At 37.0% G+C, this 23,986-nt stretch overlaps 1 long non-coding RNA gene across 1 annotated transcript in view; it reads left to right on the top strand.

Annotated features, from left to right (window-relative positions):
• Positions 1 to 762: 762 nt before the first annotated feature.
• The window catches only part of LOC311430942, a 56,641-nt gene continuing 33,417 nt past the window's right edge, over positions 763 to 23,986 (top strand). The window contains exon 1 of the long non-coding RNA XR_014689129.1: positions 763 to 844. This is a non-coding gene — a long non-coding RNA (uncharacterized lncRNA). The remainder of the gene's footprint in view (positions 845 to 23,986) is intronic.

The raw sequence follows: 23,986 nt of genomic DNA, 5'->3' as shown, positions 1-23,986 counted from the left end.
TTCTTTATTAATCCTTTTTCCTATACTAATTGACCTTTACATGGGCTACTTGAGTCTTTTGAGTGATAGCACTAGTGGTCTTCAAGTGTTCCTGAAGCATATATTTACATGACAGTTGTAGTTCTAGTGCTGTCCAAAAAAGAACACCTTACAATTCTACAAGGATGAACTCAATAAATTATTCCTACTGAGACCTTAAGATTGCCTTGCATATGAAAGACTTATTTATGTTTTAAGGTAAAATTGATACACATGGCAAATTCTATCACAACAAAATGATCCAATGAATTAATTTTCTTAATATAATACATATGAGCAATCTACATTTACATGTTAGATGCACAACTACAACTATCTCTAACTTATTAATAAATTTGCATTTTATGTTTTTTTTATTATTATTATTTTATTTTGTGTGTGGATTGAGAGACAGCAGGCAAACAACAGTACAAACCAAAGTACATATCTGACAAACAGATAACGTCCTAAATATGGAGAAATGTCTAGTTATTATCAATCAACCCTATTTCCAGTGTTCCCATTTAAGTGCAGGAGATGTTATTTACTTAAGGGAGGACAATTACTTTTCCTTTTACAGTACAGAAGACAAACTTTAACTTCTAAAACAAAAGATACCAGCCTATATACCAAAGACCAACTGATATCCACAGCAACAGTAGTGACCATGCTGAGGCTTAAGTTCTGCTTTGTGCCAAGTGACTCACCATCCCTAGCTGCTAGCACAAGCTGAGCTAGATGCTGCTATTACTGTTGTGCATATACAACGAATGAGAAAGGATATATTAAAACATGTCATGATGTTAGGACAAAACCAGGGGACCTGGTAGGTAACCTCCTACAATCAAATACAATGTCTTACAGCAACACTGCGGATTTTGACTATTACTTGCTGTAATCTTCATGAAATGATAGGAGCTGTAAATACTAATTTGTTTCAATTGTCTCATTTATCACTACTGTCCTCCACATACTCAGTTATCCAGAAAAAGAAAATGTTTGAAATAAAATAGATGTCAGCAAGTTTTTTTTTTTGTTGTTGTTTGTTTGTTTTTTGTTTTTTGTTTTTTTTTTTTTTTCAACAGTGTAACTTGTGAAGCCTTACCTAAAGCATTAGAAGAGACAGAACAGGCTTTAGTTGTTCCGGGCTAGATACTATTATTGTTTTACAAAAGAAATGATCTAAATATTTAGATGAGTGGTTACCGGGCCAAGACATTATAATTATAAAATTGTATTTGTTTTGCTGTTCTCAACTAAAGATACTTTTGAAACTTTGGTAACAGTGACACAAGAGTCAGGTTATTGAGTTTAATTTGTATACTTTTCTCTGGAATCTGAAGTCTGGATCTGCAACCTGGATCTGAAGTTATCTATATGGAAGAAGTAGACCTAGCCCACATAATCAGTTTTGTAGTTAACTGCAAAAGCATTTAAATAATTATTATGTTTCATACTGATTTTTATTGATAACAAATACCAAAGGAAATCTGGAATCATTGGAACTACTGTTTGAGCTGAATGGAAAGATCACAAGAAGAAAACACTTCTGAGGTTCATATTTTTACAACCGTTTCTGAGTATCTTGCGTAAGCAGAAATTCACCCAACACACACCCCACCCTAGTGTGGCCTCTGGAGTGGTTATAGGATGAACTGAAGTGTCTACATGTGCCTTTCTCTCCTCCATATGCTCTTAATGTCTCACACACACATACACACACCCTCAGAAGCACCCTTCTTGAAAAAGAAATAATTAGTCAGTTACAATGTTATGAAATTACTAGGCTTCAGTTTTCAAGGTACATAGTGTGGTGTCATATTTTACTAATACTGAGAACAACATTTTAACCTACGCAGTGTGATTCTGCATGATGAATGCAAGCCTGAACTTCTCCAGACCTGAATGGTCTGTCTTCCAGTCACAGCATTGCTAATGCTGAGCAGCAAATATATTTGTTTATTTATTTATTTTTGCATTGCTTGTGTTCACCAACCAGCATTAATCTAATCCCAAATAATAACTTTATTTTTACAACAGATTTTGAGGGTTGCAAATCTGTTGCATTGAAATGAAAGTGAAGCTTTTACAAGTGTTTCCAAGGTGAAAAAAGAAAAACAAACAAACAAATCAAAACAAACAAAAATGAAGCAAAGCACAAAGCATAGTTAAGTCATCTAGCATAGCTCATCACTGTTACAATATTCTTACAGAATTTGGGTCAGAGTTCATTCTGACTTGTAGCTGTGTTCTGAACTGGTGACCTGAGCATAGTGTTTTATTTTTAGTCTCTGAAAGCCTATTTATTAACTAATTAAGTTTATACATGAATGATCAATCTTTCATTGACTTAGATTTTAATAAAAAAATTGTCTTATGGCAAATGTATATGTACTTATCGATATATTTCTGCAATGTGTGAATGTGAAAAATACGACTCAGTGTGTCAAAAGGTTTCCTGCTGAAATTGGCATGTTACTCCCCACCACATTTCAGAAGATATTTTATCCCCCAGTAGACTAATGATTTGTTAAGTCAATTATGGGAGATAACATTTCCTTTTCCAAAAGGACATTACCATTTCTATAATGGAGAGGACAGTCAATAATCTAAGAGAAGGAGAATAAAAAAGCGCTTCCCAAATACGGTCTAGATCAATAATATTTGCAAGATGGGGACTATGTAGTGTGACAGAGTCTCTAAGCACCCCTCTCCACCTTCCCAAAAAGGGAACAAGTATGAAAGCTAGTATGCCTTCTTTCAGGGAAAGCAGTCTGACAATACACAACATTCAAAGGGATCTGACTACTTAGCTTAGACATGCATCTATAGCTTGCCAGCTGGTTGAGAAGAAGAGAGGACAGAATTTTATCCTAGATTAAATGAGGGACAGGGAACTACTGGAGCAAGTCCAGGCTACTAAGATGATTAGGGGACTGGAACATCTTTTTACAAGGACAGGCTGCGAGCTGGGCCTGTTTAGCGTGGAAAAGAGAAGACTGAGGGAGACCTCATCAGTGTATATAAACATCTGAAGGGAGGCTGTCAAGAGGATGGAGCTGGTCTCTAAATGTGATTAAATTATGTGATATAGTCCTGTGGGACTGAAGGTACCGAGAGCAGGTATTTCTATGCTACTGCTCGGTTGTGCCTGTTGACAGCACTGAAGATTTTACAAAACTGAAATTACTTGCTTTACCATGCCTGACATATATACTCAATATTAGAAAGATGATTAGAGGCCCATCAGATGTCTGGAGAGGAAAGCAGAGCTCTGAGGTCAAAATGTCTTCCCCTTTGCTTTTGTTTTCATATTGTTTTCAGGGTTGGCTTTTCCCTCATTAACAGAGCAACACTTCTGCTTCTCAGAATTCTTACAGAGCTGTCTTTTCCAATTCGTGAGTTATGTTTTTCTCTCCCATTCCCATCACTTTCCCCAGCAACTAACTGCCATGTCTACAGTAAGAGCGAAGAGGATGGCCTTTGCAGAGTATCAGGATCTGGAGGCAGGCCAGAGAGGTCACTTTAAATCCAGAAGGAACTTCAGTCTGCTTCAGAAGCAAAGCATGCCTTCTCTTCTCCTGGCTAGGATGAGACTATGACGTTATTGTAGTTTTAGCCCCTAAGTATTTACATTTGCTTAATTTCTTTCCTTTACTGATGCTCGGTATAATCTGTTATTAAAAGATATCATCTTATCCCCCGAAGTCGTTGCAGTTTCGTGTCAGGTAAAAAGATTCCTGTGCACTTTCTTTGAGATTCAACACATGTTTAAAGATGGTTCAAATGTCTAAGATGCTATATTACTATGAAATTTAAACCCTTACACTTGTAACTACGATAGCTTTGGCATTGTGCATCTTATCTTGGTAATACAAATTAATGTTAGAACCATTTTTATTTTTTTTTTCTGTAACTTTATACTTATGTAAGAGTCCCTTGAGCACTACAGGGACAAAATTTGAAGTACATATGCACACTATCCTTGATGAAAATAGTAAGATGCATGAAAACAAACACACTAGCTTTCTACTTCTTAATCTCTTTGTTTTATTGTTAATAGTTGTAATACTTTCAGAGGCTGTATTACTATGTCACCTATCATCCTGGTCATACAAAACAGGATCACAGGGATTTAGGTGTTGGGCAGATAGCAGAAAACCAAACTTCTTCTTTACTCCTCCCACCTAAAACCAATATCCCCGTGTTATCCTCATCTATCAGATTTCCCCTTGTTATTTTGGAGAATATATTGCAATAAATATTTGAGAACTTCTGTTTTGGAGATGCCTGTGGAATGAACATTGTGATCATAGACTCATCGAATCATAAAAATTGGAAAAGACCTTCAAGATATCTGGTATCTGGTTCAAGATATCCAACCATACCCCTACCACCAATGTCAACCACTAAACTATGTCCCGAAGCACCAGGTCACTCAACCTTTCCTAAGCACCCTCAGGTACGTTAACTCCACCACTTCCCTGGGCAACCCGTTACAATGCCTGACTACTCTTTCTGAGAAGAAATGTCTCCTAATTTCCAACCTAAACCTCCCCGGCACAACTTGAGGCCATTCCCTCTAGTCCTATCACTAGTTACCTGTGAGAAGAGGCCGACTCCCAGCTCTCCTTTCATATAGTTGTAGAGAGCAATAAGGTCCCTGAGCCTCCTCTTCCCCAGACTAAACAACCCCAGTGCCTTCAGCTGCTCCTCATAGGACTTGTGTTCCAGGCCCTTCACCAGCTTTGTATCCCTTCTCTGGACACGTTTCAGGGCCTCAATGTCTTTCTTGTAGTGAGGGGCCTAAAGCTGAACACGGCACTCAAGGTGTGGCCTCACCAGAGCAGAGAACAAGGGGCCAATCACCTCCCTGGTCGTGATGGCTACACTATTCCTGATACAAGCCAGGATGCCGTCCAGCCAGTTTTTAACCCAGCAAAAACTGTACCTGTCCAAGCCATGGGCTGCCAGCTTCTCCAGGAGAATACTGTGGGAGACTGTGTCAAAGGCTTTGCTGGTATCTAGGTAGACTATATTAACAGACTTTCTCTAATCCACCAGACAGGTCACCGAGTCATAGATGGAGATGAGGTTGGTCAGGTACAACTTGCCTTTTATGAACTCATGCTGACTAGGCCTGATTCCCCAGCTGTCCTGCATATGCTGTGTGATTGCATTCAAGATGACCTTTTTTATCACCTTTCCTGGCACCAAGGTCAAGCTGACAGGCCTGTAGTTCCATGGGTTCTCCTTATGATCCTTCTTATAGATGGGTGTCATATTAGCAAGTCTCCAGTCATCTGGGATCTCTCTGGATGACCATGACTGCTGATAGATGATGGAAGGTAGCCCAGCAATCACATTTGCCAACTCCCTCAGCACCCCCTTGGGTATATCCCATCTGGCCCCATGGACTTGTGACAGTCGACGTGGAGCAGCAGGTCTCTAACTGTTTCCACCTGAACTGTGTGGGTTTTCTTCTGCTCCTTGTCCCAGACTTCCAGGTTGGGAGGCTGAGTATCCCAAGGATAAGTGGTCTGGCTAGTAAAGACAGATGTAAAGAAGGCATTAAGAACCTCAGCCTTTTCCTTGTCCTCAGTAGTCATGTTCCCCCTGCATCCAGTAAAGAATGGAGATTCTCCTTGGCCCTCCTCTTGCCATTAATATATTTATAAAAACATTTTTTATTGTCCTTAACCATAGTGGCCAGATTGAGCCCATACTGGGCTTTGGGCTTCCTGATTTTTTTTCTCTTCATATTCTGGCAACTTCCTTGTATTTGCCTTGAGTTACCTGTCCCTTCTCCCACCCGTCATAAACTCTCTTTTTCTCCCAAATACACAGGAAAAGTGCCCTCTTCAGACACACTGGTCTTCTTCCCCGCCGTCTTATCTTATGGCATGCTGGGACAGCGTGCTCCTGTGCCTTTAGGACTTCCTTCTTGAGAAGTGTCCGGCCCCCTCTGCCCTTCAGGACTGACTCCCAAGGGATACTCCCTACCAGTGTCCTGAACAATTCAATGTCTGCCCTCCTGCAGTCCAAGGTAGCAGTGTTACTGACCACCCTCCAGACTTTTCCAAGAATGGAGAACTCTACAATGTCATGGTCACTCTGCCCAAGACAACTCCCTACCAGTCCTTCTCTGTTTGTGTTCTTAGGTCTAGAAGGGCACCCCATCTGGCAGGTTCACTGACCAGCTGAGTCAGGAAGCACTCCAGGAACCTTCATGCACTCCAGGAACCTTCTAGACTGCTTCCTCGGGGCTGTGTTGTATTTCCAGCATATATATGCCTGGGAAGTTAAAATCCCTTATAAGAACGAGTGATGGCAATTGAGTGACTTCTGCCAGCTGCTTATAGAGCATCCTTCTCTTCATCCTGGTTTGGTGGTCTGTAACAGACCCCCACCAGGATGTCTGCCTTGTTGGCCAACCCCCTGACCCTTATCCACGGAGACTCTATCTTATCATTCCCAACAATGATCTCAACAGCATCGAAACACTCTCTAATATAGAGAGCCATGCCACCAGGGTATTGGCCAACAAGGTCCCACCATTAGTGGGACCAATGCTTGTCCCTTCTGAAGAGCTTGTAGTTGGCCACTGCAGCACACCAGTCACAGGAGAGGTCCCACCACCACGTTTCAGTGGTGGTGACTAGGTCATAGCTTGCCTGCCTCACAATAGCTTACAGCTCCTTCTGTTTGTGATATCTCTAGCTTAAGAACTTGCATGGAGTCTAAACCAGTAATCTATTTACTTCAGTACTGCATCTTTGACTAGACCTGTTTCAACTATTTCAGGACATTTCTAGTGGTGACTAACAGACAACTAGGGAGCAATTGAGTCACATAAAATAATGTTCTCACTACTCACCACTTTTAATTTTAATACCATATTTAATACCACATTTAATTTTAATAATTAAAAAATTAGCTTATAGATTCAGCAGAATATTTTCTATTCCTCCCACATCATTCAAACCACAAGATAAACACTGAGTTTGACTTTGAAAGCCTTGCTTTCAATACACATTGTTATGGACCTTATTGATTTGTTTTTGTGTATTTAACACCTTCAACATGAAGCTGACAGTTCTAAATCAGTCTCTTTATTTCCTCCAGAATATTACATAGTTTGTCTGATTTTTCTCTGCATGCTTTAGAGATAATTGTTTGCATTTGCAATGTGTACGGGCATAACATCTGCCTTGAAGTGAGTTTCTGTGTTCACTACTCAATGAAGCAATGAAGCATTTGAAACACAGGAACATCCCTCAGACATCGTTGCTAGTTAATGATTCTTCATGCTCTGAATGTTGCATTTATTAATCTTAAAATGACATACCTTACATTATTAGTAATCTCAAAAATAAAAACCAGAAAACTACTGAGAGTAATCTTCCAAGAAAATAAATGTTCAAACAATAAGATATCTTGATCATTCAAAAAAATGAAAAAAAATATATTTAGATAATAGTTCTCTCTGTGTTCTTCTATAAACAACAGACATCTAACTTGGAGCTAGTCATGGTTAATTGACCTTTTTATACTGAACTCAGAATTATCCAAGGTCCTGCTGCTCTCTTCTAACTTCATTTTTTTAATTTTTTTTTAAGTACATCCTGATGTCTGGATTTGTGGCAAGTGTTAGATTGGTAGGGTGAACAACTTAGCAGATGTGAATAAAAATCCATGATAAATTCAGTGTGCAGGGGTCACAAACAAATCTAAAATGGTGAACTAATTACTTTAGACACAATCAAGAAATAATTTTCAACCTGGTCAAAGTGAGGGTGTAAATCAAAGAGCAAATTGCCTCTTGGAAATAGTTGATATATTCTAAAAAGGCTGTTGGGGAACATTTTAAGAAAAAGATTTCAATCCAAATTTTAAGCAATATACCTGGATTCATTTTGGCATTTATTCAGTACTCTAGCTAAAACATTACCACTTGTAACTTATTTGTGCTTTCTGCAGTCAAGGTTCTTATATAACAAGACATGTTTTAGTGATTAAGCTCTTTGTGTGAAACACTGTGTGGTAGTCTTAAAAGAAAGCCGTGAAGATTTGCAGTAACCTGTATAGAATGGCATGGGAGTTACACTGTAGGGCTTCCCAATAGGATTTGACTAGCTTTTCTTTCTTAGACCCTGAATGCAAACTAAATAGAATGCTTTGCATTAAATATCACCTTTGAAAAAAAAATAATAAAAAAAATCACCTTGAAGGCTGCCATCAATGAAAAAGGAAGAAAGAAAATGCAGCAGGGAAACTCTAGCACAGTGAACTATCCTTTCAGTACAAATGCCTCCAATATTAAGAAAAAAGTCAGGGTCTTGCTGCTTTTTGAATAGTGCAGTACTCTATTATAATATTTACTTGGAATTAGACATTTTCTCTCAGAATAAAGCACAAAGCTTCACCTCAACAAATTTTATAGTCATTTTAAAACTTAAAAAGACATTAAATTATGTAAAAAAGGAAAAATTAGGATTTAAAAAAGTCACTTATCTGTATCAAAGAGGATCATAATGAATTCTGAGTGGCAAGAATCAGAAAGCTCTTACCAAGCTAAAACCTGAATTTTATGGTTTAATTAAAAATACTTTTAAATTACCATTTTATTTTATTTTATTTTATTTTATTTTATTTTATTTTATTTTATTTTATTTTATTTTATTTTATTTTATTTTATTTTTCCCAAAGCTAAAGTACTTAATATTAGTGTTTCAGTATACTAAAACATATTAATAGGTACTAAGTTTGAGGTGTTCTTGTCAAGTTTTTGCAAGTCTATTCTTCCTTTATCTTCAAGTGTTTGAACTGGTTTAAAAGTCAAAATGAGCACGATTCTTTTGCTGTGTTTTTGTTGTTTTTATTGTCACCATTTTGACGAAAAAGAAAAATAGAAAAAAAGGAAAGTATTTTGAAAATTCAAGGATCATACATAATTCCCAGAAATATCCTTTCTAAGCCAACAAAAATGTAACATTTTTGGAGGTTCTCCTGGAGTCAGCTAGATTTCATCTTTCTAAAACTGTTATTGAAGATGGCACTGAGAACACAAGATTATAAGACAAGTGGAACAGAAAATTGCTAAATTACATATTTGTTTAAATATATAAGTGGAAAGCAAAAGAGAACATGATTTATCTAGCTTCAGAGGAATGGATTGATTTCTGCACAAAAAACAGCTTCTAGGGTTGTATTTATTTTGTCTTTAGAGATGATTCTTGTTTAACAGTGCTTATTTCAACTGAAGCAAAAGAAAAATCATTTGCATGTAATCCATCTCATTCAAAGACTGTAGAAATTAGTCATTCAGTAAACTTGCATTGTCTTTGTATGACTATATATGAAGAAAGAAAATTTATCTGACCTCAAGAAAAACAAACTTGTTAAGCGACACTGTAAATCTTGCAGATGTGACAACAGCATGATATACTGACAGAATTTAATTTACATATTGAGAATGTGGAACTGACTTATCAGGTACTGCACTACAAAGTGAATATAAAAGTGAGACAAGTAACACCATAAAACTCTTATCTTAACTAACCATATTTACAAAGTGTGATAGTGACCAATAACTGATTTATGAAGAATCTACCTTAATCTCACATTTTTATTTCTTCTTATTCAAAAGTTATTTGATGTCAGTATCATCATAGATGGTTTCACTTGGTGTGTTTTATACAACATTGTTAGTTAATGACCCCACTTTCATATGCCTATAATTATACATATATATATATATATATATACGTGAGATTTTTAGCATGGTGTGTTTCCAGTGTATTCATTATCTTCCATCCACTCCTTTAATCAGCATTCTGACCAAAAGCACTGAATGTTTTTTAACATAGCAGACATTCACCCTACAGAGAATGCAAGGAAGTATATGTTGCATTTTCATTCAGTTTAATTAGGAATGACTTTAATATTAAACAATGACAAAGCTGTATTACAAAATGTTTTTGAATATTACAACATTTTTTTTCCTTTTTATTTATTGTCTGTTAATAATGAGTACATCAAATCAAGCACGGAACTCTTCTTAAAATGTTGGCATTAGTACTCAGGTTTGCAGAAGGTTTCCCAAATAAACCAGAACAGAAATATGCAAACATATACCACTTGCTGTTTTGGAGATAACAGCGTAGGAAACCAGCCTTCAGAATGTGGCTATTGAAATAGAGTAGGATAGAAAGCATTGTAATAAAATTGCCAAAGGGAGTAAGTTCTCAGGGCAAATCACACACCGTTCAAATACTAAATCTTGTTTTGCATTCCAGCAAGCAGAAAAAAGGGAGATGCAACTAAGAAAACAGACATCATCTTAGATTAGTCCAACGTAAGTGAAAGAAAGAAAGGAAGCTGAAAATTGTAGAAGAGTTGGTTTCACTACATGTTTATGTTAATAGGGTATTTGACTTTTGAATGCTTCATAAACCTTGTTATGTTCAGTGCTATTTGAGGTAGTAAAACAGCTGGAACTCTGCCAGAAGCTTTAATTGGAATCAGCTTAGCAGGAGCTGACAAGGTTTCCCAGTGTTTAGTTTCAAACTTAATATAAAAATGCAAAATTAAGTGCTATTTATTTTTTATTCCTCTTTGGTGTACACCCATAAAGGTGAGACATAGCTACACTAGAAAATGGAATCATTTTTTCTTGTATGCCCCAGGCCAATGTTTCGAAAGGGGTAGTGTGGGCACTGTCACTTATAATTAGACATTTCCTAATGCAGGAGGCTGCAGAGACCCTCCAGAGAATTCTCTGCTTTTGCACATCTTGTTTATTGATTAGGCCAGCATGTCAGATGTCCACGATAACACCTCTGTTAGCTGTATGTGAGTAGGCAATGGATTCAGAATGTACTAACAAAGAAATGCCAGGGGAGCAGCCAGAATACTTCCCCTAACGATAGGGGCTACAGACCAGGACATCTAGCCCTACAGAAGGAAGGAATTATTGTTTTCTGACACTGGCCCTGCAGTCTTGTCTGTACTGGAGATCTGAGAGACAGAATTCAGTCCCAGGAAACAACCAGCAGTGTTTGAGCCTTTGAAAATATTTGAAGCCTTAGATCCAGAACTATTAAAAAAAAAAAAAAAGAGCATTCATTAATTATCTATAACTACAAATTAATAGATTTAAAAAATCTTTCTCCCTTCAGATTATCTTCATGATCTCTTGGAATTCTGTACTTGTTAAATGTAGGTCATATAGACATGTAACAAATACAGATAAATGACTTCTACCAAGTGTGTTAAGACAGGAATGAATCCCAGGATAACACTACATTGTCAAGAGGCCAAAAGTAGTCAAGAAAGTCATGTCTGGCAAACATAGCTTACACAACTTTAATAGAAAATTTTCACCTTGAGAAACTTCTAGTTCATGGGAAAATCCCCCCTTTCTCCCTCTCCCCCCCATCTCATGAAATCATGTTTAGTAGGCTATTTAACATCACTGACAAACCCCACCACAAACACTACCACTGCATGTAATGCAGTTCCTTCACAACTTCTATATTTAAAAAGATACCTGAAAGTAAGAATAGGAAATAGCAAAAGTATTTGTTTGCTGTTGGTAATTGGTTTGAAACATCATGGCTGGTCAGCCTAAAGGTACTGACTGAGGTACAACAATTTCTCCAGGGCCAACAGAGCATTTGATAGCCTTGCTCCCAGCCACAAGCTCAGGTTTTGTAAAGACCTGAATCAGAAGGCTACATCTGTAATCTCAGACCCAGGAATGTTTTTGAGTTCTCTGGCCTGAGGGTCTGAGGGAATGCCAGAGCATCTGACAACTCATCACTAGCCTCGTGCTGCAGACCAGCAAATATTTTTTTGACAATCCTTGTAAAAGGCCACAGGCTTTGTATTGACCAAATAGATAGTGCAGTGCTTCAGGACTTGTTTGGCTTGCTTTGACCTGAGCTGATTTTTAGCTTATTTTAGGTATCATACCAAGTGGTATGGTCTACCACTTGGGTACCTACTGCCTAAAGTTGCCTTACTTAAATTATTTTTTTTTTCAGTTGCACAGTCCAATCCTTAGCATTAATTAATACACAGTATTAATAACTAGTGATCCTATGTGGACTGAACTCCTAGATGACCCTAGAATAAAAATGTAGCCTAAGAAAGTATAACATAGCATGATATGATACAGGCTTCAGACATTAAAAAAATATAAATCTCCATGTTCAGGCATTGCTCAGTAAAGAGATGCGACCCTTAGATTCAGTTCTGGTGACTATCAGTTCTGGTGTTAACAAAGAATGGAAAAACAAGCATGACGTGGAATTCAAAACTAATGAAGAAGTTATGAGAAAGCATTAGATAATGTAAAAAGTTAATGCTGAGTGAACCCAACATAGAGAAGCATCCACAGTATCATTTTCCTAATCCTCCTGTCAGAGGTCAGCATGCTGAGGAATCATGGTACCTCCCACCCCAACTCTTCTTGAAGAATTGTGGTACCCAGCAGGGCACTGAAAGGTGAACATAACACCAGATAAAAGGAAAGTTTGTGTATAACACCTGTAGCAATGTTATTAATGAGATTTTTCTGTAATAATTAGGTAATTTGGACAATAAATTTTAAAAGTCCAAATTTAGTCTAAATTTAATTGCAACTGGAACAATAATACTTTGTTGTGCTTGATTAAGCTGTTATAACTTTAATTAGAATAACAATAAATTCTTGGCTCAGCATGAAAGCTGTGATCCCTTTTTTTCCCAGAACAAGACTTTGAGTGTAACTGTGTGCACCAGATACACGCACCTTGGTTTCTCTGGAAAGGAGCACACAAGTCTGTGGCACAGGGGCAATAAGATCTATATTTGAAAACTGATCATATCATATTGATTATACCTTTAATGCTAAAGACCATTCATTGTCTATGCCAGATGCTGCTTACTTCAATCCTGTATTTGCTGAGATTACTAATTTTAAGTATTTAGTAATATCTTGGGAATCTCACTCTGCAGGAAAGTGATAAAATCTAGTGATTTAAACTCTTTCCTCCCTTAATAAATTACTATATGAACTAGTTGTATTGTAAATGAACTTCAATCTATGTCTAGAAATATCCGCAGATATCAGCAAGAGTGTCATTTGGTAACCTTTAGATAATGAGACAGTAAAGCAAGGAACAAAATTAGATAAAATGCTTCTACCTTATCCAAATGTATACTTGACTAAGAAGAAAAATTGCCCCAATATTCTATCATTTCCTGAAATTTTATTCCCAGGTTCCTGAGTAACTACAGTAATTCCACAAAAATGTAAATAAAAAAGGTTGTTTTCTTTTTGTACTCTCTGACTCTCTGACAGATGTCCAGATTAACTCTGACAGTTAAAATAAAAAAAAAAAAATGGATTTATAAACCAGCAATGCTCACCAGCCCTCTTGATTTTTGGCATGAGGTTGGTAAATAAACAGTAATATGAACAGCAATATAGAGCCAGGTTTTGTTTACAGTCTATTTGTCTTCTTTTGTGCAAAGACTTTTATCCTCCCCTTGCTAAAGGGCAGTGGAGAGAATAAGTTGGACATAGCTGGGTCAATTGTTTTTTGTTTTAGGATGCAAATGAAAGCAATCTTCTGTGTTCAGCATGTGGCTGATAAAGTCTTGTATGTTCCACGGGTACAGTGATACTTCAGTCAAGAAGACCTTTCTTATCATCAGGTAGAAACAGGAAGGAACACAGGTCACATCAGTAACTAATTCCATGCTATATCGCTTCATTTTCAGAGTCTGCAAAGACAAATGCTATTCATAAACATTTTCTCTGTACTGTTATGACTTCATTACAATGGCAATGAAATTTCCTTGTTGCTGCCAGAAAGGGCAGCAACAAAGGTAAGAAAGAGTTTATCTGAAGGCCTGAGATCATTCTCCTGTGGAAAGAAACAAAGCTGAACAGTGATGTCCAACTGAGCAGCTGACAAGAGGTTAGAAGATCCAGTCAGTACTTGCTGGACAGTAGGGAAGGTCAAACAACAAGAACTGAATGGAGAAGAAGCAAGCAGAAAACAAACTGTAAAATTAGCTTTGCACAAAGGCAGAGGAACACACCCCAAAATCTTAAAAGGTACTTAAAAACTAGATGACTATTTCTGAGCTCTGCATATTTGAAGTTCATATTTGCTTACTTTCCTTAAATAGAGTGGTGAGTACACAATACATGTGCCTTCCTAAATCTTTCCTCTCCCTTGCTGTTTTCACAGAGCCAAGTGTTTTAAGTGAAGTATATTTGAGTGCTGGTAGAGCATCAGCAGAGGCTATATTGTCCATCTATGCAGTCACTTTTAAAGGAAATAAAAGTTTGTGAACATGGAAAATAATGCAATTCCTTAAGTCGTATCAGCATTTTAGTGTTATGAGTGGTGAGAGAAACAATCTGTAGCCAATAACACAGGCTCAGGTAAGGATCTCAGTGAAGTAGCATTTTTTATTTGCAATTGCAATGGTGGGTGGCCTGCAAACAGGAGCACAAAGCAGAAGTATATCATAACCTTATGTTCCCTATTATCCAACGCTTGATTCCTCCTGTTTCCTCACGGGCTGAGTACTACAGGTTCACAAACTACTTGACACTTATTACTATACCATACATTTGCAGTTTTATTTGACCAACTGTTAATTTCTCCTTTTCCTTTTTTCCCCTTCTTCTCTTATGAATGCCCATGATTTTTTTGTTTTTACTGATTTCTCAATGCTTGTCTTGTTTTTCTTAGCTATCCTCCTTATTTTGGGTTAGTGGGACCTTCCCCTTATCTGCTTAACATACTCTGCACTGTTATGCCACTATTATGCTTGAACAACCACTTTTGAATATGCAAGGTTAGTGGGATTTTCCACTGCAAAAACATGTTCTAGTGCAAAAACACAACTTTGTTTCTCACAGTGGCTAGCTTGCTTCATTGGATTATTTTGAATGCTCTGTGTAGACATCTGCTTTGCACAGTACATTCACCTATTAAGGATATTATATTTTTTCCTCCGTAGATAGGCATGATACACAGCATGATCTAATGTGTCCATATTATACAATGCAGTTGAATCAGCTAGGCCATGTAATGATCAAGATTAATTTGTGCATACATTTTTTTTTTCTGATCTGTGGCAGCCACTGCAGAGATTAGAAATAGAAGCACTCAGAAGCTGACTTTAGGAAAGGAAACAATTGGACAAAGTGCGAAATACTAGGCAGCTTTCTCTTTTAGAGATTGTACAATAGATGTTACAAGGGAACCTGATGACCAACAATATATTACTCTATGTAATTTTTAAAGAATCTACAACTTGGTGTGTGTTCAGTGAGCAGAGGATGGAGAAAGGAGGAAAAAGCACTGCTTGATCAAGATTAGAGAGATTAGATCTTCCTGAAGACAAATGAGGGTGCTTGTTGAAGGCACTATTGCTTAAAAGCAACATTCAAATGTTTACAGACAGAGATTACAGCTGTTGACAGCCTAAGCCTCTAAAAGTGGTGCTGAGACATTTTCACCATATACTCTGTCTCTATTGATTACACATGACTCTGCTGAGGACACCATACCAGGACTATACTTTTGACACACTCTTATCTCCAGGCAAAGTTTCTTTGCTTGCTCATATTCATAAAACATAAGGAAGAAGGTTATGTTATCTGTATAACAAGGCTGCAGCAGATTTGGTGTTGGAGCTAGGTTATAGTGTCCCATACAAGAGAACCCTTTGTTACTTACAGGGGTTATGAGCAGAGTGGAGCATCTTCACACAACCCCTCATTAGTTATTCTGCCTGCGCTATGTCTGAGAAAAAATCTTTGCTTCTTAAATTAATCCCATCATGTCTAAACTGGCCTTTTGTCCTCTAGATCTATGAGTTCTGTAACATTTCAAAAGGCTGTAACTATTCCAGTAGGACACATCCTTTACAAACACTAAAACTGGGCAAATCGGTCACTTCATATACGAGCACATGATTTACCCTGCATGCCCTGCAAAATGCACTTTGGCTTCTGAGAAATGTCATGGTGCATTTTTCTGTTTGCCAAGTTTTTTCTTACCAGACCCTACTTATTGTAAAGAAAAGTAGCTGTTAGCATGATATTATTTATTTCTAATCTAAATGCCTCCTTAAATTATTGTGACTTTATGAATAGTTATACATATGAATAGAAAAGTAGGTGTATAGGTGGTCATGTGTGTGACAGAAATCTGATTGCTACCACTGTGTGTGGAGTATTTATTTTTGAAACTATGAAGCTATAACACAAAAAAATCAGGAATGTAGTAGCTATACTGCAGGAATTATTTTGCTAAACAATCACATTAAAAAAAAAAAAAAAAAAAAAGATGTAAATTTGAGGGGATTTCTATATTTAAGATGAGTTTGTTTTCTTATGAAAAAATGGTAATTTACAAACTACTGAAGTCTGTGACGTGCAAGTCACAAAAAGTATATTCAATGTATCATCATTTAGTGCTGTACTCACTTAGTGCTGTACACATTATTTTCTGGATAATCTAGCACTTCTGGAAGGACGAGGCAGGAGGCTGCTGTCAGCTGCCAATGTTTTCTTCCTTTCTTTCAAAACTCTCTGTATTGAGAGAACAGCAAGAAGATGAACTTGTACAAGGACTGAAAGGTGGTCCCTCAGCCACTCTGATAATTTAGGAAGTGTAGTTGCCTGAGTGAACACTTTATTGCAGGTGTTTGTGGTTGGGTAAATAAAGGAATGTAGTTTACTGAGGTCAAGACTATAATGTACACTTCTATTTATGTGCCATACGGATCAATTTTGTGGCAACATTCCTGTACCTTAGCATGCACACATAGAACATTAAATAAACTTTTGGGGAGTTAGCACAAGTTATATAAGCAGAAAAGGTGTTGTTTTTTTTTTTTTTTATTATTATTTATTTTACTTTCCCATATCTAGGGTAGAAAGGTTCTAGTATGTGCCATGATTTACACTTAACATAAGATAATCTCATTGAATTCTCACAAGCTATGAACAGGTAGACCAGTATCTCATTAGTTTCCTTCTACAAGAAGAAATTATTGTTAAATAAAAACTTAGTCTGCCTCTCTTTCAGAAAAGTGAGGAAAGTAAAGAAGAAGAGACACCTCTGTGTAAAAATGGGCAGATGTGAATTGTCAGTACTGGTTCCTTTTAATCAAGTAGAGAGAAGGACCTGATAGACAGAAACAAGTCTAAGGCATAGCTTTTTTGAGAAAGAAATATTGGTGCCATTTTCTTGTCTGGACACATAACACAATGAAACCAGAAAACAAGGTTGAATGTGTATATCAGCAAGGTTTTCTTTTGTTATGAGCGAACACTGAAAGAAGATTCAAAAAATAATCTTTCTCTTATCACAGGGATTATATACTATTTTTCTCCTTTATCCAATTCAACTGGGGCTTGATGTAATCTTCCTGCATCCTGGCAGAAAGAGGTAGCAGTCCATTCTACCATTCTACCATTCTAGGCATTCTTCATTCTTCAACAGTGGAGGTTAGTCTCCTAAGTGGAGTTTATTACACTGGTGTTCTGTTTTGTTTTTGTTTGTTTGTTAATTTTCTTTAGTTTGCACATGACTATAAAAATTATTCATATTGCAGCTGAACTTAACTATTTCAAAATATTGCTTATTTACCAGTAGCATAAATAGGCAATCTTAGTACAGTCACTTGATACTAGGATTTTCAAAAGGGTGTGGTGCACAATTCCTTTAGACTCCCTGGAAAATCTCAGCCTGGGATGTCAGAAGCATACAGGAAATATTAATAATATAGATACACCAGGAATTTTACTTAATTATTTTTAGGATTTATAAGCATTTAGCTTATTTTCAGGAATTTGGAATCTTAACTTGGCTTAAGTACTTCACAGAATTACCAAGGCATATATTTCACACTGATAGTCAATATGTTTCTGTGATCATCTTCCCCCTTGGAAAATATTGTTACCACAGATCAAAAGTTTTTACATAAATCTCCCTTTCATGTGTCTTCCGTAAACTTCAGACAACACTTCAAGGCAATAGTTATAGTCCTCTGATGGGGCAGATTTATCTACCTTTTCCACTAAATCTCATTATTTTAACAGATAGAGTAGTGTTTTAACAGATAGATTAATGCCTCCACACTAATGACTCTTGCTAATCAAACTCTTTTTGATTGGCCAAACACTTGGCCAATTCTTTGATAAAGACTGAAAGGACCAGCCAGGCTCTAGGAGTAGTCAGCAGGCATATCCAGTATACCTGTCTTTCAGGTTTCTATTAAGTGTTTTCCCTTTGCTTCCTGCACATTGATTTTACAAACATGCATATGTGTGCTTAACTTATTTTCCTTAACATTTTTGAAGGAGAGCACAAAGTAATAAATTTAGAAAGCTATCCAGGAAAACAAAGTTTTGTTGGAGAATACCTATTAGTTGAACTCAGAATGTTGTTCACTTTCAGATTCAGTGATCTTTCAAAGTATTGGAAGCAAAATTCTTAGAGAATCCTATGTGTCCAAATCTACAGCTGTGGGGCAGGAGTTGGCTGATTCCCCAGGACTCACCATTTTGTCAGTGCACTCAGGGCTGAGTGTTGTGAATATGAAAAAGTCAAATAACCAAGAAGAATTTCCTCCTTAGTAGAACCAGAAACCTTATTACTCACTTATTCACTTTTATCAATGCTTTGTAATCCTTTGATGAAAGACCCTGTTTATTATTACATTATCTTTGTTCTATGCAGTATGTCAAGACCTGAGTTTGGCCATGCATTATGCTTCTTAAACATTGTCAATTGCAGTGTCTGGCATTCTGGAAATAATTGATAACATCTGTGTTTAAAACCAGCGCCTCTGCACATTCATTTTTAAATAAAACAACAGCAAAACAGAGGGAAGAAGGCATAGATACAGAAGTAACAAATACTTTTGGAAGTAGTCCTTATCGAATTTAAGCTTTTGAATTTTATAACTGAAGCATTTTATGTAAGAACAAAGCCTGGGGAGACTTGTAGGTGATTATTGCACTTGCTTTTTTAATTCTTCCATGGGGATTTAAGAAAAGCTTCATTTTTTTCATACTCCTTGTTGAACTTGTGGAACAGAAAGCAGTCTGCAAAGTGAAGTCTAGAAAAGTTATGACTTACTACCAGAATTATCTCTGTATATATATATATACATGTTTAATTTTGTTTCTTTTTTCTCTTATCCTAGAACTATTTTTTCAACCAGTATTCTCCCAGTTTAGTCTTACGATCTCATTTGCAGGGCTTATCCAGTACTTTCACTATATAGTAATTTTAGTGATTAATATTGCTGGTTCAGTCTTAAAATCATATCCATACCGTGTTTCAGTAATGTCAGTATAACACATCCTCATAATGTTCTTGTGAAATAAATACTTTAGGTCCATACTACAAATGGGAAATGGCACCAACAATATGCATTTACCATGTTGTAATAAGTTAGCACTGATTTCATTGTACCTCCATGTGAAGCATCATGTGGAGCTATTTGGTCAGTCCCAGTGCAGGTACTTTGAGTCACAGAACCAGTAAGTTATTCTTTTTTCCACCTAAGGGTTATCTAGTGTGGAGTCAGGGTCTATGATTCCTTTATGCTTTTGTTCCTGAATTTAATTGTAATAATCTTAATTCTAACTCATGATGTAGGCCTGTGATGCAGGCACACCTCGAGATATGAAACAGAAAGACTTAGGTCTTCAAAGGTATGTACAACACTTAGTTTCCACTGAAAATTAAGTGGAAATTAAGCACCCACATCCCTGTGAGGATCAGGGTCTTTCTAATTTAATCCCAGACCCAAAAGCTGAGCAGGAAACTGGTTCACGTGGCACATCTAAGGTTAATACTATTGCAACTTGACCATTCTAATTAGGTCTTTCTTCCAAGCTGTTTTGGAAGAAGAGTGTACAGATGAAAGGGTTTATATGCTTTTGATTTAACCAGAATGGTTCCCATTTCTTGAGTGAAAGCATCTCTAGAAATGCTTCATACCTTGTCTACCTGTGAAAGAAACCCTGAATGTTTCTCCCAACATCAGCCTACATCTGGTAGCATTTGTATGGAGAAGAGTGTTTGACCTGAACAGTACTGCAAACAGAAACAGAATAGTCAATTGGAACAGTAATGCATCTGCACACACTGTTACTCTTCCTCAAATGCATTTCTGTAGGAGAGCAGCAGACCAAAGAATAGAACATAAAACTCCAAAACTCCAAAATGTATTATTCTTTGATTTTTTTGTTAACTTCAAAAGCAGTTTTTCCTTTCCTTTTTTCCTTATCAAAAAGATTCTGTACATTTCTGTTATTGCAGTAAAACAAAATAAATGAAACCTTAATTGAAAAAAAAAAAAGACAAAACATTTCCTTAAAAAAATATAAAAAATATTTCCTTCTTCTTTATAATTTATCCACATACTATCCACATACTTTGGATTGGGTAAGACTGCCAGAGGAATGACCTTGTTCAGTACTTCAATTTATATTTTTGGCTTCAAGAATTTCAGGTGGCTTATGAGCCAGCAAATGTAAAATACTAGAAGACATCTTAAAGCAAATGCATTTCTTTTATTGAATAAATAGAAAATAACAGCTTCTTATATGGCAGAAGCCCTAATCTATAGCAATATAATAAAATCAAACTGAATTTTCCAGTTTTATGATACATTTTTCTTTTGTCAGAGGAAAACCTAATAAGCACTGCTGTTGGTAGAAGGCATCTGGAAGAAAAGTAAATCAAAACAAAAATAAGTTAAGGTTTTTATTTATATATTTATTTTGTGCCATTGTGAAGACTTTTATTATTGACATTATTTTATTGAGGGCAAACATATTTTTGAAACAGCTATAGAAAAGTGCCACTCATACAAGCTCTTAAAGTATACTTCAGTACATTGAATGCCTGAGCACAGGAAGCTAAACAGAATATAACAGGCCTTCTACAAAACTCGTGTTCAGAAGCATTTTTAAGGGGCTGAGGGAAAAAAGACGTGGACTGAGTGAGTGAAGTGGATGTACTGAGGTAGGTCTTACTATTTTGGTGTTGCTTACTTTTCTCAAAAAACATGTCTACATCTTGAGGAAATCTCTGATACAGAGAACACACTAAAAGTACTACATAGCAAGTCAAGACTGTGTTGACCAGCATAACTATATGACTAATTTAAGCAAGGTGAAGCATCCCTAGACATGTACCCTGTTGAAACAGACAAATCATTACAATGGTAAATTTTGTACTACAAGATGGACAAGAAGTATTTGGGATAATGTGATAAAGAACATTTATAAACCACAAGATGCATTGTAACTATTGAACTATGCCTGTTTACTTGTCTGTGAACATTTTTAAAGGGGGAAAAATATTCCTTTCCTGCCAAATATTTTACTGAAATGTAAGAACAAAACACATTTCACCTTCACTGATAGTGAAGGTTAGTTTCTCCAGCCTTAGTTCCTCTCCCTTCCTGATCCCCCATAAGTAGTGGCCAAAGCATTGAATATGTTCTTACTTTTTGAGACACCTAAGATGACTTCTTTTGGTGTGCTAAGCCAACTCTTACATTTTTTTTTTGCGCTGCTTTCAGCAGAAATTTGGGACAATTACCATATCTCCAGAGGAACACATCTTTTGTCACTAATAGTGATCTTCTTCCTAGCAATTCTGTTGCAGAATCATAAACTATAGGATCATTATAGTATGGTATATGGTATGTTTGCATAATTTTTTGAGGCAAATTGTGATTATAGTCCACATAACTGTAATATATTTGTCCACTGGGGCCTTGACAAATTAAATTCTAATTTTTGTAATATACTGCATAGAAAGCCAGTCAATTCATGTTTTAAAACAAAAGACAGCAGGTCCAACAGAAACTGAGAGAAAAAAAACTAACAGGACAGAAGAGAGATGCTGCTGAGTTTCCGAGTCTCTCTTCCCAGGTTTAAAAAAAAAAAAAAAAAAAAAAAAAAAAAAAGAAACCTGAGCAGTCAGAAAAATGTATGAACCAAAAAAAGTGTATTTGATGCATATCATCCTGTTGTCAGATGAGGCAATGTTCAACAAAGAAGCCTCACATATTTGAAGAATTTTCAGCACTTAGCACTTTAGGTGTTCATAACAATACTGCCCCAGATGGAAAGGAATTAGTTTGGGTTCTACACTTTAATGTGAAGCAGAATGTGACATGAGCGTTTTGGCAGGCATCATGCTTTCTTTGAACAATGATATTTCGCCATTGCTTAAGCAGAAAGTCTTTCCAGTGAGAGGTAAAGTTCCAGTCGCGAATCCCTTTTTGTTAATGCCAGAAGTTCTTGGAAAGAGTTTCTTTGATAGATGGCCAGCTCCAGTGTGGATGTTCAATTTCCACCTTTTTAACAGTTTCTGTCTTTTTTTTGGATATATAAGGTATTTTCAAGACATCAGTAGGTATAATGTTGCAGAAATGCCCAATGATCTGTCAGGTCTGATGTTAATTTGTGTGTGTGTTTCAACAGCTTACTGTGATGGCAATTCTGAGGAACTTACAAATGAATCCCAATCTCTCTTTCTTTCCCTCTCTCTCTCTTTATTTATTTATTTCATTTTTTTACATTGTTTCATACCAATAATGACTGTGTTCCCTGGGGCAGGTCTGACAAAAGAGCTAAGGGAGCTAGAGTTGTAGGATGGTGTGAAGAAATGAGTGCACTTTGTCATGCAATAAGGGAAGTAACATCTGTCCCACAACAGCTGTTTCTGTCTCTGCATCACCCACTAGATTAAATTATCTTTGTGAATATTTTATCAAATTTGTAAGGGACATGATAACGTGTGTGATGCCAATGTGAGATTCTTTTTTTTTTTCACAGAAATTTGTAAACTAGAGTTAAAGCAGGAAAGTCATTCCTTAGCAGTCAGAAGCTTGTTTTAAACATGAAGAAAACTAAAGAAGAGGAAAAAAAAAAGAACCGATGCAGTGCTTTTTATCTCTATGAAAACCCAACAATATTTACTATGTTGACATTCCTGATGGAGTCCAAATTAATCATAGTGTGTTTTAATCTGCCTGTTGATATGTAAAAGTTTCCAAAACTTGAAAACCTCTTTCCTCATTTCCTTCCTAGCAGACTAATATGAGATTAAAAAAAAAATAAAATCTGTAATTTCTTCCCCAAAATAGTTTTTGTCACGCTAGAAAATAACCTGTAAAAGTAGCAGATGTATTGTAGCTCATCTTACACTTTACTTACATATATAGGTAGGAAGGGGGATGGGGCTGAGGCTAGGATTGTTGGGGCTGTGCCAGGGGGAACAATGGCAAGGCCGGAGGATAAGGCAATGGCCCAGCTGAAGTGCATCTACACCAATGCACGCAGCATGGGTAACAAACAGGAGGAGCTGGAAGCCATCGTGCGGCAGGCAGGCTACGACTTGGTTGCCATCACGGAGACGTGGTGGGACCAGTCTCATGACTGGAGTGCTGCAATGCCTGGCTATAAGCTCTATAGAAGGGACAGGCAGCATAGAAGGGGTGGTGGTGTGGCTCTCTATATTAGAGAGTCTTTCGAGGCTGTAGAACTCGAGGTTGGGAATGACAAGGTCGAGTCCCTTTGGGTTAGGATCGGCAGGGACAACAAGGCTAGTGTCCTGGTCGGGGTCTGCTATAGACCGCCGAACCAGGATGAGGAGACGGATGAGGAATTCTACAGGCAGCTGACGGAGGTTGCAAAATCATCAGCTCTTGTACTCGTGGGGGACTTCAACTTCCCTGACATATCCTGGAAGCACAACACAGCCCTGAGAAAGCAGTCTAGGAGGTTTCTGGAGAGCGTGGAAGATAGCTTCCTGACGCAGCTGGTTAGTGAGCCTACCAGGGGAGGTGCCCCGCTAGACCTTCTCTTCACAAACAGAGAAGGACTGGTGGAGGACGTGATCGTCGGGAGCTGTCT

Source organism: Aythya ferina (genome assembly GCF_964211825.1).
Source record: "Aythya ferina genome assembly, chromosome: 2".
Lineage (NCBI taxonomy): Eukaryota > Metazoa > Chordata > Aves > Anseriformes > Anatidae > Aythya > Aythya ferina.
Note: the sequence above shows the minus strand (reverse complement) of the source record. Positions and strands in the feature narration are given on the sequence as shown.